Below are 16,646 nucleotides of genomic sequence, written 5' to 3'. Positions count from 1 at the left end.
AGATAAACTATTTTTCTCATAAATGAATTACGTGGTCTTTGGACCGTAAATGATTCCTGAGCAAATCATTTCTTTTATCCAAAAATATTCTCGATTTTAAAATGGCAGCAAAATAACCTCGTCCTAGAAGAAAGAATCGGTCAGTGTGGTGATTCGGGTGATTTTTGCAGAATTTATTTCCGATTTTGAATTTACTGGGTAAAATAAGCTGCCTGCAAGCCTTGTCCATGAATGTCTGTGATGATGTCAACAGTGATAAATCATTTGAGGTCACATGACACCAAGCAATTTATCATTCAGTGAGAAATATTGAAATTCATGCCCTGGACAATGATTCCATTGCTAAACTATATTTGAAACATGGTAAACACACATATTTTATGGCGATCTAGCCAGAGTATCAACTTGCATCTCTGCCTTTTAGTTGGGAAAGCAGAGTGAAGTCCCGCCACAGCTCTAGCTGCTAGGCATAAAGCGCAGTGGCGGCCGGCATGACTCGCGGCTGGCGAGGCGGGTGGGGGGGGGGTGAGGATGGGCACGGAGTTGCACAGTGAAAAAGCAAAAAAACATTTTTTTTTAATTATACACCTACCTTGCCGCTGGGTCCGCGTCTCTGCTCCTTGCTCCTGCTCTCCTCTGGGACTCGAGGAACAGAAAGCCAAGAAGAACCGCCAGGGTCCCCTAACAAATCACAGTGCTGCAATGCAGTGTTGTGATTGGGTTGGTACATCCCGGTTCGACGCTCAACCAGGGAATGGGGGCCTGGACTTGTTCTCCACGCAGGCTGTAATGCCACCTGCATGGGGAACAGGGAAAGTGCGCATGACTGGTTTGGGCGGCCCGAGAAGGCCAAACAAACCGTCATTGCGCACTTAGGCCTCCCCTGCCTCGCGAGCAGAGCAGAGCAGCTCCGTCCACCCGCCTGCCCGCAACCAAAACATAAAATGATAATAACGCAAAGTTATAATCATTTTATATTCTCTTCATTTCACACTGCTCAAAAGCAGTGGGGCGATGCTCCTCCACTGCCACTGATAAAGCGGAGCTCTGCTAGTTTGGCATGGTGTATTTTCCCTGGTATAACAATGAGGAAGAGCACGCTTCGGGGACTTAGGTATGCAGCAGGAGAGAAGCTGTAGCAGCCATTACAGAGCAACTGTATCTAATAATCTAGATGCACACAGATGTGAAAATGCTCGTTTTCACGGAGGCAGCCATCTTTTAGGTCCCGCCTACTAGACGGCGCATGCGCGGTCTGTTGCGAGGCAGTTGGATCAGGCTGGTCTGTCATAGAACCAATTATCCAACCGCATGCTGTGTGAAAGGAGTTGTTTTATATTAAATGTCACACGCTCACGTCATGCTTCTAACGCAGGAAAAGTGCTTTGGAACAACATGTCCTTCGGCCAGCGATGGCCGTTTTCAACAAGCAGATTTCGATCAAAGAGGTGTAGGCCAGAGCACATATAATTTAGTGGTCAGATAACCGAGAGTCTGCCTCCATAGGAGGGCCTCCTGGTGATTATAATGCTGGCATGATACAGAGTCCCACCAAGATACCCATTCTGTTTCTATGAGAGAGGAGCCGCTATCAAGAGAGACAAACCTGTCTCATGTCAAATATTGGAGAGATTGTCTGTGGGTAAAGTAACTCTAAACTTCTTCCAAAACCTAGCCTTGTGAGTGCTGAAAGTGTGTTCTCACGCCGTCTGCGTACCCTAATGCATTGTACTTTGTGTGCCAGGCAAGTCTGTGCCTGGCCTGTCTGCTTCGCCCATTGACTGTGTAAGCAAACAGAGGCTAGCGGAAGCAAAGTGATCAGCACTGCTCTGAAATTGTATATTTAGTGGGCAATTATGGAAACGCAGCTGCTGAGTACGAGCAAGTGGTTGGGGCAGTCTAGCAAGACATGCTTTTCTTGCTTGACATTACATTATAATTTTCTAATTTCAAAACTTGTATTCCATGTTGAAGATAATTAATGTTTATTCAGAGGGCAAGTTGTGATGCTTGGGTCTTGCCTCCAGACAGTTGTTAGCTGTTTGTTATCAAAAGACCTCTTGTAGACCAGCCTGTTGGTACCATTGGTTGACTTACTTGTCTCTTTTATTTGCTAGCTTTTTATTTGATGGCTTTCGTACCTCTTGTGTTTGTCCCTGTCCTGGAACATAGCTTCTTTACCATTCTTTTTTCAGTTTAAGTAAGCACTTCCACACATGCTTTAGCTTTTTGATTTGTATCGCCACAAGTAGCGTCCACGCTTTGAGAACGGTAAATAAAAAATAAATGGCAGCCTCCTCATTCTGTGTGCACGCTTATGTATTGTGGAGCATGCACACCTACTCATCATCAAGCTGGACCGCCAAGGTATCATGACTCATACATGTACATGCACACGTACATGTTATCACACTATTTTTTCATTCTTTTTTGTTTTGACAATGCTGCACAGCTTCAGCAAAAGCATTTATTTGTTTCGATGCTATGAAGTATTAGCAAAAAGCATTGGCAAAGTCAATGATAAAACCTCCTGGCTTTTGCTAATGGTTGTGTGCATGTGTGTGCATTTTATGTTATATGTCGAGTTAGGACCCTGCAAACCACAGGCCTAGCAGTGGACTCGAGACACCACTTCCTGTGAGTGAGGACTAACAGGAAGTGAGAGGATGAAAACACACTTTGCAGTGTAGGACAGCAAAGGATGAAGGAGAAAGGTTCACCCATCCTTACAAAAATAAGTACAAGCTAGCGTTTTACAATTAACCAATGAGGCTAGCTAGATGTAATTAATATCAGTCGAAGAGGGGTGGCACATTATTTTTGGGAGTGGACAGAGTTTGGACACGTAGGGTGAAGACGTTGGAGGCGACACTTGGTTAGCGGGATACATTTAGACATAAAGGTTCACTGGAGACCCAATGCCCACATGGCCACATCCTTGTATTTACAGAATGAAAGCCAGCCTGGAGCATTGAGTGCACCGAGGAGGAGGTTGTCCTGTTTTGGAAGAAGTCCAGTGGGCTCGGGGGCACTTAAAGAACAGTCCGATTTGGGATACTTCTAGAAAATTGAAAAGGGTGTTCGGCTTCTGCACGAATCTCTCCCATAGCGTGGGCGGGGCAATTTTTACTGGAGTGACTTTTATGAATCTCTGTCCCTCTGAACAAATGCCTCAATTTTAGTACATAAAGAGCTTGGTTGCCTTTTCGTTATTTCAGCATATATCTTGCTGCAACACACTAGGAAAATGGCTCACAGTGAACGAAATGCCCACTGCATTGCTGCAGATGTGCGATTGCATAACATTATCACAGACTGCAGACGGAATACCTCATAGGAATTAAAGCGTGAGGCCTTCATGACTCAGCAAGCTGGGCTATATGAACTGCATGTGCAGAGCTATTCAAACAAGTATTCTTCAAAGCTAGTTTGCATTCTGTGCTTGCTCTCATGCTTGTTTGAGCATGGAGTAGTTTTACGCTGTGCTCTACTTATAAAATTGATCTCCTAGTCCAGGTTGTGTTATGATAACACTAACTCTATCCATCTACTCGGGCTGTTCTCACAGGGGGAGACAGTCTGTTTTCATTAACTGCCTAATGGGAACCACTTGTCCATCACCAGAGTAAATCAGTGTTCTAGAATGGGCAGCACACTAAAATCTAGGACGTGGTAGGCTGCGTTGTGTGTTTGAGGTGGCATCAGATAGATCTTGGTGCTGGCTCCATGTGTGCTTTTGCAGTTCTAGAACATAATATCCATCCGAAGCCTGAGAAATACAACCGAGTCACTAACAGAACAGGAAATTACACTTGGCAACTGGGATAATCTTAGTTCCCTGGGGTCACACCACATAGTCCTTCAGCTGACATGAATCAACAGGAACAAGTGCTGTTTAACTTGATCCATCCCCTTGAGCTCTTGAGCGGGGGAAGTTATGCCAAGTATCGGGGCATGCAGAACAGATCTGTGGTCGAGGCTTACCCCGGTCATGAGCCTGCCGTGATTGTCCTGTCTCATCTGGATGCGAATCTTCCCCCAACTCGTCCACAGCGAAGTCAAGTAGACTCTCCAGCTTTGCATAAGTAGGTCAGCAGGAACATTATGAAAGCTGACACATTTCTAGTGATGTCGACTTAACCTAATTGATGGTCACCATGATCTTGATTACAGTGGTAACATTCATTGGTCGAGGTTCAAATGGTATTGTAAACTTGCCAATCAGTTGATGGTACTAAACAGTCATCATATCTCCCTGACTGATGGTTGAATTTTTGACGCTGCATTAGAGGCTCAGAGGCCATTTTTTCTCTCTTAGGCGACTTTCACAAGATAATGCACAGAGAAGCAGGGAATCATCAAGGATGGGAATAGTAATAGTTTCAGTTTGTATCAGGGGGGGCCTTCAGTCGAGGATTGGGCAATGTACTACCAGCAGGAACTGTCCGAGTCCCATCTCAAAGTTTGTCTCCTGGTCTCTTGTGGTTCATACAATTTTGAGTGTTCAAATGAATTTCTTTACAGGGGGCCCCCCTGATGGAGTGATTCCCTATGGAGGATACCAAGGGATTGATTGATTGATTTCATGAGGGATGCCATGAGTGCCTGTGACCTCGGTAGCTTAGGGATCACTGCCTAGAGCAACAGTTTCATTTATCCACCAGTGTCCGTGCCCAAAATCTTTCAGTGGTGCATCAAATGTCCAGACTGAACGTTTCCCTCTGAGTAATACTGAGATCCTCTTACTGCAAGAGCTCTGGTATCTTGGCCTTCCCTAAGGGCGGGTGCATCAATCAGCAAGCAGCCTGTTACTTCTTTAGGCCTTCCACCCTGGGGAACATCCAGAGGTGGACCTTTTTTTAAAACTAGCACCTTATATCCCAGATGTGCTAGCGTAATTACTCTTAGGATGAGTGTGTGGGTATCTCTATCCACAAAGTCATCAGGAATTGTCCCTCCCTAGATATGTCTTGCTTCTGTCTGACATTCACAAGCACTTGCTGCATCTGTGCTGTCTCTGGGGTTTGGTGACAGTGCACTCCCAGCTAACCCTTCCACTTGCTATGAGCCTTGATATTGGCTTGTGGACATGAGTTCTCCGTGGTGATGTTACAACGGTATCCATCAGGAGCACTTGAGGGAAGGTAGTCTCTTCTCTGGCCCTTTCATGCTTTTTCTTAAGTTTGGCTTCCAGCATTCAAAGGGAATGCAAGAACAAGGAAGTCAAAAGAGTTAGTTTACAGGAACTTCCCAGCTAGGCATATTGTCTCTGCACAATATTTCTACAGTTCAAACTGTGCAATCATCTAAGCCAGTGGTCTCGTGTAGATATTTAAAAAATATGTGAAACTGAGACTATCCCTGTGGGAGCAATCATGAGATCGGGTCCACTGATGGAAACGAGGAGCCAATTCAGATTCTCTTGCTTTGATTAGCATGACAAAACAGCATCAAGAAGGCTGTCCTTGTGAACCAGGACCAATTTTCCAGGCACTGCATTATTGTTTTACGGCCTCCTGTATTCATGATATAATTAAATGCTGTGGAACGATGGAACAGGATTTGGATTTCTGGCTGTCCCTCATCGAGTGAGTAGAGCAAGTCTTTCCTGATGTTGGGTATTTTGTGTTCAGTGTTCCACCCCAATATGAAACCTGTTTGTCTGGTGTGTCGCATATTGCTGGTCGGCAAATTCCTGTAGTGTGTGGGTTACCCCACCCTCTATCATTTTATAAATAAATTAGCAAATGATACACTCCTGACAGGGACAGGGACAGCGAGTGAAGGTCGCTGCAACAAGTGAAAACCTCTCTCGACCCCCAACCAAAGATACACAAGTATAATGCGTGGGAAGATGCACTTACCGCCAGACGCTGTCGATAGCAACAATATGTTTAAATGTTTTGTTTGGTTAAAACAAGAAAAAATAAAAAGTAGTATAATAATGGGAAGATATCAACTATAGATGAAACACTCCTGCGGTAGCATAGAAGTAGCTACTAGTAAGGCAAATGAGGTGAAGCCCACCCGCTGGGTCTGTCTGAAAGGTTGCTTCTGAAAGGAGGGCTGTGTTAACACAGGAGATTTGCTGGTGTAAGATGCCTTCACTTTGCCGCCCTGTGTTATAGGAACTGCACCAAGGGGCTCCTTGGGTAGGTGATCCCAAAACTACAGATGTTCCTGAAATAATGTATGTACATTGATTCTGATCTATTTACTTCAAAAAATATATATATATATATAAAAAAAAAGAAAATTGCAAACGAGTCAATAGTTCTCTTCTTCCAGTAGATTGGCCTGTGGTTGCCTTAGTAAGGGACATGTTATTACCTGTTTTATGGCGTTTGGGGCTAGTCCTTGTTGGAGTGTGGTATTTTTACTGCAAGTCAAGCAAGTCTCAAATCGCATGTTCTAGGCTCTCAGGGTTTCTTGTGTTGCTCACTTTTTCAAAACTCACTACAGGGAAGGCCTGTAACAAAATATGTGTTTTGAAATGTTTGATTGGGTAGTAAGTTGAAGTCTCCAAATTTTCTTTAATGTGAGAATAGACCTTAAAATCTTATTTTACAATGTCATCAGATTTTCACTGCATTTCCCAGCATCACAGAGACATTCATTAATGCCTTCAGCTGGAAAACGTCCAGTACATTGCCCTTTTTGTTGCTAGGCCTGGTCAATTAGGGTTACGTGATCCTTCATTGCCTTCTTGGTTGCTGTGTGGTATTTCCTCATTGGCTTTCGAGACCTCTTTGTCAACTGTATCTTGAATTTTTTTACATTTTACATTTTGTGACTTTTTCTTCTTGGTTGTTCAGCTCCACTTGCTCAGGACCGTAGCTGTTGTTTTTGTTTTCTTAACATTTAGAGTGCCACTGTGTCAATGGTACCGAAAATTATGGAATGAAACCAATCAAGGAGAACACATGTATTGGTGGTGTTTCAAAAATGCTGAAAAGATTGTGAAAACTTTGTGGAATCTGAATAAGCCTTACTTCTGAGTCCGAGCTGGTTTGCAGTGACCATGCAGGAAGATTTACATCTAGAGTGATTGATTAAGATCTGTGAATAGTTTATGCAAAAAGTGATCAATTGAGAATTTGGGTGTAATTACTTTGCCAGATGAGTTGCTGTTGAATGAGAAAACCAGATTCAGCAATATGACTTGCTGAATCGTTATTGGAGGATATTAATGATATATGGCAAATCTAGATTTTTAAGAATCGCCGTAGCCTGTTTGTTCCTTGGGATTTCTTTTTTTTTTTATATCAAAATATATTTTATTCTGGACCTCTTTCAGATCTGATTTAAATTACAGTTGTCAGAGCAATACAATGCAAAGGGAAACTGTAAAAAGAAATGTGCCTAGAAGGCCTAAAAATGGACACAGGATAAAATCACTGGTGAAACCAAAATACATCAAAGTGTAATTAAACATGGTCCAGGACAATACAGAACAGAACAACTAGAACAGTCTTTAGACAATTATGAAAAATGAACATTAAAAGTCCTTTCAACAAGTACAAAAACTGGCATGGGCTGATTTGCAATTTACAGCATGTTATTAAACTAAAAAAAACTGAATAGGGATGCAGACATGTAATCCAGTGCTATGAATGCTCACAGAATTAGACCCAAAGGATTTGAAACATCAAAATCAAGACAACTTGAATCAATCGGTCAAGCGCAGTTGGTATAACATTTACTTTACAAGAGTCCCTGACTGTATTTGTGTGTTAAGCCCATGACCACTTACTATATTGTGACTCTAACTGGTATTTAGGGGAAATTACTGACTTGCTCAAATAATCCTAAATCAATAAAATGCTTGCCAATCACCTATAGCCAGATCCAGAAGTCTTACCAGGATCATAACTTTGCTTTATTTTGTAAAAACCTTTGGAAATAAACCATTAACATTAATACCCAAGGCAAACGTTTAATCATGTTACAACTACACTGCATGTTTGTTAACCAAAACAAACAAATTAGAATTTCCAATTTGGGAATTCAATTTGCAAAAATCAAACACCATTTTGATGTCAGACCATTTTTGATGTGCTGCAGGTTATTAAAACAAGAAAGTTCAGGTCAAAAGTTCCTTGGGATTTCTACCTGGAAACCACAGGGGCAGAATTCTACTCAATAAAGCTCGAGTCAACAAGAGGAGCACCTATATCAGAATGGAGCCAGGGAACTGCCACCTATAACTTAGCACACTTTTCCATCTTGATCAGTACATCAGACTCGACTATTGCAATTGTCGATATTTGGGGCTTCCCAAATATCTAACCAAGAAACTGCAAGCGGTTCAACATGCATCAGTCAGATTGACTCAAAAACTCCCCCGTACCAGCTCTACCACTGATTCTATGGCACCTTCACAGGCTTCCTGTTGAAAAACAGATTTTATTTAAATCCGTAACTATTGTTTATAAGGCAGTTCACCACAAGGCTTCAGTCAGATCGCTTTGCACCTTATGCCTCCACTTAGAGAGTTAAGATCCACCAAAAATGGATTGCTAAGGATTCCCAAGTTCAGGTTACACGCCAGAGGGGTAGATCTATCTCAGTTCTGGTGAAGAGAGCTTGGAATTATCTCCCACTTATGGTCAAAGCTCCAACCTTCAGGGTTTTCGAAAGCATCTGAAAACTTGACTTTTCTCCGAGTGTTTATTGTGTCTCTTCCTTTTCTCTTATTTTCTTTCAGTGGTGGGTAGACAAGTATTGTCTGCTCTTAGATGGTGGCACCGAGATACCCCTTGGGTTGATTGTTTGCGCTTTTATGAATGCCCTTCATTCATTCACAGGCATTTCAAATGAGTGCTTTGCTCCAGAGTGTGATCAGTTATCAGCTTGGGTTGTTGGTCTCTGCAGTGAAGCTATGGGAGCAAAAAGGCTGTTTAGGCAGCCCTCTGTTTGAAGGCAAGTGTTGAGGTTCTGATTGGTAAGACTTTTTGCAAGTGGTGTGGCATAGCATAGCCTTGAAACCTCTTGGTACGTATTCAGTTGATCTTGGAGTGTGGATTGGTGGCATAGATGGTGGTCCTTAATTTACTTGTGTCTGTTTCCCTGAGTTGACTGGAGAGCTATGAATGGCGTGCCCTGCTCATGGAAGAGATATGTAGAACTAAAAGAAATTCAGATTCTAGCTAGATTAGTTTGAGCTATGCCCTCATCCTTTTTGCTTTATGGATACACAGGTTCATAAATGTGCGTTAACACAGGCTAAATATTTGATGTCTGCTTGAGTCATTAATGTGCTCCTCTGGTAAAAGCTTAATGTGCACAAATTCATGCTTGTGGAGGTTTCTCACTGGTGATTAGTCTTAGATATTAGAAGTTTATGCCACACCAGTGGGAACCGAACACAACTGAAGAAGCTCTATAACCAGTTATCTGAACTTGCATCTTGGTCCACTTTTGTATTTCTAGTTTTGGGTCATCACGTACCCATTCAGCCATTAAAAATAGAGCGCATTATGTTCAGATGTACCAGTAGATTGAAGCTAAGGAGATAAAGACAGTCATAGAAAAGAAAAATGATGAAAAATGTCTGAAGAGGGATTAATAGAAGAGAGAGCAGAAGGGATAAGAGTGAAAGATTTCCATCCAACCACCTCGCCTTGGGGGAAGATACTTTTTAATGTACACAAGTTTCCATGGAACTCCATGGAACTCCATTTACTCTCGACTGCACATCTCATATTGATGTTAATCCATTGAAAGAATTAGCGTCTAAGAAGATGTAACCGATTCATTTACTCAGTTCCACTCATATTTTGAAGTTGTAAATAAAAATTCGACTTGTTCCACGTGTTTTCTCCATTAACTTTAAGGTGTCGTGCCACTTTTATTGGAATCTCTTATGGAATCCTAGCACACTAATGTATAACAACCAACTTTCACATTGCAATAGCCTGTCCCTAATGACACAATACAGTTTTAGTTACTAGAGCGATTAGTAAATCCGGGAGGAGGATGTCCACTTTGCCTTATGATTGCTGTGGTGGGCATGCTAGCACTCGCAGACCTACCCTCTCTGATTTTATATTGACTTGGAAATCGAAGATGTCAACCAGCTCTATCACAGTCTCATTCTAGAAAGATCTTGTTTTTTCTGCATTCAAACATCATATACATGAATGCTCCACTCGAATCATCACAATGTCATCTCGTGAACATTCCATCATTGTCTTACGGAGTAGTGATACAGCATGCCTGTTAATTATTCTGTAAAGTTAAGATGTTGTGTGTTTTCTATTTATAAGGAGGCATAGTGACTTGATTATACAAGATGTCATGTGTTCTAATTGTATTTTTGATTAGGCACGTTAAGTTTCAGGACCTTAGAACTCAATGTTGGGAAGGCCTGATTTGTCCTGGATGTAGGTGAAGGATAAAGGATGTTTGTTCTCAAACAGATTTTTACAGCCAAGAGACCGTCTTTCATCCACATTATCCAATTTAGAGTAATGCTGCCAATTTGGTTTTATTATAGTTCCATCCCATTGTTCTAAATCTTATTTTGGCGTGAATAGCTCTCATTAGCGCATCAGCCGTGTCTGGTAGGATTTTCAATAGAATGCACTTTTCCCGTTTTCCTCGCTTCTCAGACTGTTCAAAGGAATTCTACTTATCTCCTCTAACTAAAAATAAGGATGGCAAATTCTTTATTCCTACAATGGGATGAAAGCATTCTGTTCTAGCACATACAAAGATACATTTAATCATTTCTTCAGTAGCTGAGGAAGCAAAACTATAAACAATTTCTAACTTTGGGCCTAGACTGCAGGCAACTTTAACACATACAATTACATTAATATGAATATAATGTCTTTCTGCACCTGTGTATACAAAAATAATAGTGTCTTCTAATATATGAAAATTCTAGGTAAAATACACATTACATTTCTTGTTTAACGTGTAAAATAAATGCCGTTAATAAACCTAATACATTGTGATACTGAAAATATATGCGAGTGCGTGTAAACCATGAGTATAATACACCTCTATTGTTTAGAGTGCTGTTTGCGCTCTATCATATTTAAAATGAGCCGTTTTGCACCTAACTGGATGGGCAGATTCTCCAAAATAAATTGTTTTCCTCTCTGCCTCCGTCTTTCCCTCTTTCATCTTTCCTTTCTTTTGCCACTTCATGCATAACATTTCACTGGCTGTATTATTGTGATCAATAAATGGGCAGATGGATTCCAAAACACTTGACTATGCAGTATCCCATTTGTATGATGAGGATGAAGTGGTTGTATGAGAGATCTTCCCACATAAAAGCCACATAAATGTTATTGTTCAAAATGTGTTCATGTGTATGCTCTTCCATTACTAGACACTTCAGCAATTACCATCAAAATAACCTTCTCATTTAATAACATCGTAGTTCCCCTACTATTAAGTTTGTAGGCAGCAGAGGGAAATATTTCCTATTGAAACACAAAATAATTTTCCTAAAATCACAGCCTTTTACCATGTGTGTTTTTTGTATCAAAAACCAATTCTGAACAATGTGGCAATTACTTTCAAACACATTGACAGTGTTGGAAGGTTCCACATATTAAACAAACTAAACGGGTATTAAATGCTGACTATCTAATGGAAAAATAGAGAAAAACTATCAAGTCCTTCCCCTTGTCCGTCAGCAGGCAAGAGTTGTCAAAAACGCGAAAGAACCCTGATATCAAAAAGCCTAAGTGGAAATAAAGGAGGCTCTAATGTGATGTTGCTGATGTGTTTTCATTTTTTCTTTTAGTAAAAAGGGGATGAGGATGAGCATTACTAGAGATTGCCAGTGGTTAAACAAATTGCATCACCTTTCGTGTGTTTGATGTAACTCCCTTAGTGGTCAAGGGCATGCCCAGACGTGGGTCCCTTGCTCACTGTGCCATTGGAACTAAGCTGCACCCGACAGATAAGCCCCAGTCACGGTGAAACCTGTCTTGGGTTGGTTGTGTTTTGGTTCAGAGAGGAACTTGGCTTGGCAGTTTGAGCTGGGCATGGTTGATTGATTTACATATGGCTGGGCCTAATCTGAGGTGGCATGGTGAGCAAAAGAACATTGGGTTGGAATGCTACTCTGAGCGATTGCCAGTGGCTAGACAAATTGGAAGCATTCCTGCCATCACCTTTTGTATGTTTGATGTCTATTAGCAAACAATCTCAGAATACAATGAGTGAAAGAATGCCAAAAAAACACACCCACTTACATTTGTAGTAGAAAGGATATATTTCTACTGATATTCTTTACACAGCACAATGTGTAGGATTTTTCAACAAAAAATACAAGGACAGGTGTAGGAAAGTGATTTTTTTTTACATAAGTTCCCCCGTGTTTTGACAGACCACCTGGCATATTTTAACTGTGGATGGTGGGACACTTCACCCTAAAACATGATGTGTATTTGTCAACCCCAAATGGCCTGTTTGACATTTAGGCTTACCTAACTTACCTTTTACCCTTCAGTTACAATAGATATTTGATCCAGTTTGTTTTCTATGGTGTTTTTTTAAAACATCTTTTTAAGAAAAAAGTAAATAATAACAACAAGCAATACAGAATAGAAGCATTGTATACTGCTTACATTAAATGGGGAATTTCCAACTGTAAAGCTTGTCCATACAGATGTCCTCGCCGTTTCTATGGGTGTTTTTGACACTTTCTTTATAAAATCATAGCAACTGATTCTCTGAATGCATTTTGGAATGTTGGCCTTGTTTTTATCAGTACATTTTTCTTCTTTTTAATAAATTCCTGGGGGAACTTTGATTGATGTTTTAACTTGAAAGTTGTTTAGATGCTAATAAAATTCTTCACTTAATAGGTTTCCTCACAGAAATCCATGACCCTCAGATGCTAAATTAAGATTGTGGGATGCTGCAGTGCCCAGAGTTAACATCTTGTTTCTTCAAACCAGCCAAAGCTATTTGTATGCAATTTAAATAGATAAATTCGCTTTCTAGCTTAAGGAATGCCAAACCGCTTGTTCTTAGTAAATCTCAGGACACTTCTAGTTAGTTACATGTAGTTTTATTGTAGACACAGCTGAGCGCACACCTCACCAGCTGACCAGACCATCAACTGACAAGAGTGGAACACTCTAGTACAAGTTAGAACACTCACAGGTATTCTGAGTGGCTGAGAAGGTGAGAACACAAAGGAAGGGCTAATGACCACTGTCAGCCATGTTACAAGAAGAACAAATATACAACGCAGCTCAGATTAACATCCTTATATGCCGGGAATGCCCCTGCAACTGTGGCTTTGTCAGCCTTGTCAATGATGTAAAACATCTGAATGTTGTCTTACGATTTAGTGCTGTCAAGCTGCGGATTATGAAGGCTCCTTTCAGCCCAACATCCTAGTTCGGGACTGAAGGAGGTGTGGGCGACCCCTTCCTGTAATCCAAATGCTGTGGATGACAGATAGGGTCTGGCAGAAAGTGCCCACAAAAAATTATCCACAGAGAGGAAAAAGCTATCTATATGACAACACAGCTGGAGGAGTTGAAGGAGAATAGGAGCAGAATAATCGGAAAAAAAGAACTGGCGCTGAGGACTGGAGCAGAGGACTGGAGCAGAATTCAAGGGAAAGTCATCCTGATGCTCTCAGTGCCTCACTGCCTCCTGTCAGCAGGGGCATGCCATATCTGGAGCACTGGGTGAGGCACAGGTTGCATCTCCTCCAGGGAAGGGGAGTTTGCACAGCAGACCACACTAGTGGCCTAGTCGCTGTCTGGTGAGTCTCTTGAGGCAGTGGTTGCCGCCTTGGCAGCTGCTGCGTTGCTTGCTCGATTCTCCTGTGCCCGCACTGGAAATGTTTATCTGTGGCGGACGGGAAGTTCGGACCGAGTGGTGCGGCATGACAAGTGCGCATCTGATTGAAGTTCTTGTGCTATGGTGGTAATGGAGGACCTGTTGGTGCTTTCTTTCATGGACTTTCTTGCTGCTTGCACACAGCCAAATTCCTATTCTCCTTTTTCGTCTCTTATAATCAGGTAATGGTATGCACACCAACATTTGGGTGGGTGATTACAACATTCCAAAAAGATACGGCCGGCAGCAAAACTTTTTCGGGAAATGCACCAAGTCTTGGGAATGATCAGTCTGAATCCATTCCTACTCTAGTGTAGAAATGGCATAACTGCCGTTCTATTCTGGTTCCACCTTCCATTTGATTCCTAAATTTACAACAGTGTTGTATTCAATCATTTGCAGACAACCCTCTACATATCTTACCCTGGTCATTACAAATGTTCATATACATAAATTTGTTGGACCCCCAATTTATCAACTTCAGTGCTTGAATTTTCTTTATATTATATTCATATTTATAATATTGTGTTTCCCTCCCTCGGAGGGTTAATCGCTCATGTATCCATGGTTTTCATGCTTTTGTACCAGAGAAATTACCGTAAGAAAACTAAGGTTTGTGCTACAATAAAGTTTTGAAAAAGTACTTGAATTTAAGCATGTTTATTGTTTTTTTCAGATTTTTGTATGTGCGAGCTGACGGTGTTGGCTGTACTTGCCACGATGTAGTAAGTTCAAAATCATTTTAATAAGCCTTCAAAAACCTACATTTATATGTCAAAGTTCTTTTAATTTGGCACCTTTTGGTAGTTGTGTGGATTGAAAAATGCTTATGTACACCTAAATGATATTATGATATCTAATTATCAGTGGAATCTGCATTATAATGTATATAATTGTCTGTATCGTATTTAATGAATTCCGCAAAGCTTTGCCAGGGTAGTGATGCATTATTGAAAAAACACCATGGAGTTATTATGTTGATCTTGTCTAAATACCGTTTCTGTATTTTATTTTGCCTAAATTGCATTTTGCCTTGTTTTTAATCGATCTTGATGTGTCCCCACACTTGCACTATAATTGGGCCCCCCACCGCGTTTTGAGCGGATTTGTTCTCTTCCTACCTTCGTGTTTGGCGCCTGGTCGCCATCTTGGGGGTGGCTAGTGTGGAGTGTGCCACTTGTTTGAGCGCTCTAGCGCTTCTTAGGAGCACAGGTGAGCCACTACTTAAGGCGAGCACTTCATTAGCTCGACCTTGGAAAGGTAATAGCACGCACGCGCGCTATGCTGCTGTAATTCTTGTGCACAGCGCTGCTCATTTTTAAAAATACCGTTTCTGTATTTTATTTAGCCTAAATTGCATTCTGCCTTGTTGTTAATCGATCTTGATGTGTCCCCACACTTGCACTATAATTGGGCCCCCCACCGCGTTTTGAGCGGATTTGTTCTCTTCCTACCTTCGTGTTTGGCGCCTGGTCGCCATCTTGGGGGTGGCTAGTGTGGAGTGTGCCACTTGTTTGAGCGCTCTAGCGCTTCTTAGGAGCACAGGTGAGCCACTACTTAAGGCGAGCATTTCATTAGCTCGACCTTGGAAAGGTAATAGCACGCATGCGCGCTATGCTGCTGTAATTCTTGTGCACAGCGCTGCTCATTTTTAAAAATACCGTTTCTGTATTTTATTTTGCCTAAATTGCATTTTGCCTTGTTTTTAATCGATCTTGATGTGTCCCCACACTTGCACTATAATTGGGCACCCCACCGCGTTTTGAGCGGATTTGTTCTCTTCCTACCTTCGTGTTTGGCGCCTGGTCGCCATCTTGGGGGTGGCTAGTGTGGAGTGTGCCACTTGTTTGAGCGCTCTAGCGCTTCTTAGGAGCACAGGTGAGCCACTACTTAATGCTCGCTCTACTCGCGCAGCGGTGACGCGCAGCGGTAACGCCTGACTCGCGCCGGAGTCAAGCCAGAGTCCTGCCCGTCTGCGCCCGTCCTCGCTAAGGACGCGCGGACCGCGGCAGGACCCTGTGTTTTGTTATCATGAGTATTCAGTACTCTAGTCAGGCCCTCCTCCGGATCAGACATTGTCTGCCCCCTTGCCCACAATCAGCTCAGCATCCCTTGTGTGGTCCCCACACCTGCCCATGTGGTCGGTGGGAATTATCAGCGCTGCTGCTAGCCCCCAGCCAGGTACTACTACATCGGAAGAAGACACCTTCTCCTCCCAGTACCTTCAAAATCCTGCACCATAATGTCAGGTCCCTGCCGAAGCACCATCGAGACATATACGAGCTGATCTCATCAGAAGGCCCAGATGCCTTCTTTATGACGGAGACCTGGCTAGGTGATGAGGACGTGGCTATTATCAACTTGGCCCTTCCTCCGGGCTATGCAATCCACACCCTAAATCGCAAGGCAAGAGGAGGTGGCATAGCTGTGGCTTTTAAAAACTGCCATACCTGTGCCTGGAAGCCCATGGACTTGATCGGGGCTGAATGCGCCCATTTTTCCATCAGCGTCGGGCAAACACAAACAATATCAGGCCTTCTGATATACCGCCCCCCAGGAAGTGACTGTGCCTTTAGGAAAGCTCTTCCAGAGCTGGTCAGCTCTTTGTCTCTGTCCTCCTCCAATATAACCATCATCGGCGACCTTAATATACATTTTGATGCCACGGAGTTACCAGCGGTTAGTAGTTTGCTGGACGATCTCGAAGCAGTGCAGTTATCTCAACTGGTCCGTCTTCCGACCCATGAGGGTGGCCATATCCTTGACCCGGTGTTCACTAACCTCCAATTGGTCGAGGTCTCTCCTCCTAGACCCATGGGTTG

At 42.4% G+C, this 16,646-nt stretch overlaps 1 protein-coding gene across 2 annotated transcripts in view; it reads left to right on the top strand.

Moving 5' to 3' along the window:
* Nucleotides 1-16,646, top strand: part of LZTS2 (leucine zipper tumor suppressor 2) — an 821,117-nt gene that overhangs the window by 199,117 nt on the left and 605,354 nt on the right. For both annotated transcript variants that reach the window (XM_078643642.1, XM_078643643.1), the window contains one exon: nucleotides 14,501-14,549. The gene's annotated coding sequence lies outside the window, so the exon portion shown is untranslated. The remainder of the gene's footprint in view (nucleotides 1-14,500; nucleotides 14,550-16,646) is intronic.

Source organism: Lissotriton helveticus, chromosome 5_1 (genome assembly GCF_964261635.1).
Source record: "Lissotriton helveticus chromosome 5_1, aLisHel1.1, whole genome shotgun sequence".
NCBI classification, from domain to species: domain Eukaryota; kingdom Metazoa; phylum Chordata; class Amphibia; order Caudata; family Salamandridae; genus Lissotriton; species Lissotriton helveticus.
Note: the sequence above shows the minus strand (reverse complement) of the source record. Positions and strands in the feature narration are given on the sequence as shown.